Source organism: Diadema setosum, chromosome 9 (assembly GCF_964275005.1).
Source record: "Diadema setosum chromosome 9, eeDiaSeto1, whole genome shotgun sequence".
NCBI classification, from domain to species: Eukaryota; Metazoa; Echinodermata; class Echinoidea; order Diadematoida; family Diadematidae; genus Diadema; species Diadema setosum.
In genome coordinates this window covers 4,777,727-4,779,286 of record NC_092693.1, presented here as the reverse complement: position 1 = coordinate 4,779,286, position 1,560 = coordinate 4,777,727, and positions in this window count along the sequence as shown.

Genomic DNA, 1,560 nt, shown 5'->3' with positions numbered 1-1,560 from the left:
TTGCGACAATGTCTTCTCCCGTCAGATAGGCCCTCAATCCCCTCCCTCCCCCCCCCCCCCACTTTAAGTTTGCAGCAATATCAAACTACTGACCATGGCTCGTCTGACGCCTGCTGTACATTGTGCATTTTCACATTCATTCATTCATTCATTCATTCATTCATTCATTCATTCATTCGTTCATTTCATTATTTTTTTTCCATTTCCATGTTTTCCACCTTCCAATGCATGCATTGAAACAGCTGTGGTGCAGAAGAATGAAATTTGCTACTAAAGCATTGCGGGGAGTGGCTGATAGTACTAGTAATTGCCATGTACCTGTGCCATCTTTCCCCCAACTCCACTCCCTGAAGTCAGGGATCACATCAGATAGGGTGGTTTCTGATGATCTGCTCCCACGTTATGACGAGATGATGCCTACCCTCGTTGACGCAGGCTGCCCCATAAACCTTGTTGCTCATCAGTCCTTGCTGGACATGAGCACGATTATTTAAGTAGTTAATGTGTCAGTGAGCTCTGGTTTGCTGACCCATACTACTTAGGCATTTTGCATGCCGCATCGAAGCAAGTCTGAAGTAATGTCGCACCCTGTCAGTGCCTGATGTTGGGCTCTGGAAGAGTGGTATGCTGTACAGGAAAGAGCTGAAAAGGCCTTTATCTTTTCAATACCACGACCCACCCGTAACTCCCTCAGATCAAAGGGATTTAAAAAAAGCACACTACCGAAAATGTGATGTTATGCTCATCCGTGCGATTGTATACTGTTTTCAGAAAATGCTTTCAGAAAACATCATGTCATCCTTTGTAAGGATATCTTTGCTTAGATCGCATCTAAGTTATTGGAAAGCTGAAGGGTTGTGAGATCACAATTCCTGTTGGATATTTCCGTCTCGAATCAGGTGCTCATTTATTCTTGGATATCTGTGCGCTGATAAATGAGGGCAGTTCTTTATTTTTCAATCTTAATTTTCAGGAAGCCGCTACGCTCTTCCAATCATAATTTGAGATTTGAGTGGTGCCATCACCATCTCTTGTCAGAGGACTTCACAGTGTTGCTGCGCAAAAATGTTGAGATTATTTTCTTCAGGATCAGTATCCCATACAACATCAATAGGTGTTCAGTTTCCCTTGTCATTTGCGCTTTCAGTAAAGAAACGGTTTCGTTTGATAAAAAGAGAATAGAAAAAGATAAGAAAAAACCTTCAGCTGAATTGTCTTCACCTACTCTGATACGATACTGCCATTAAAGGACTTTAATGATCGAATTTAGTTAATTGCCCCTAGAATACTGGTCTGACCTGGATTGAGGAGCTCGATTCCCCGTAAGCAAGGGAGAGCAGGCATACACCAATTTCAGCAGGAGGAGAATCATATCGCTTGCCAGCTGGAAAGTTATATAATTGACCATGAAAGGTGACGAGGTGGCTCAGTCGGTAGCGTATGGCTTGCAGTCTAAAGACTTTTGTTCCGGCGCGGGTTCGAATCCCACTTATCTCAAGTCTAGCTGAGCAATGGTGTGTGTTGTCATACCGTCCCCTCTAGTAGAGGCACAACACTTTG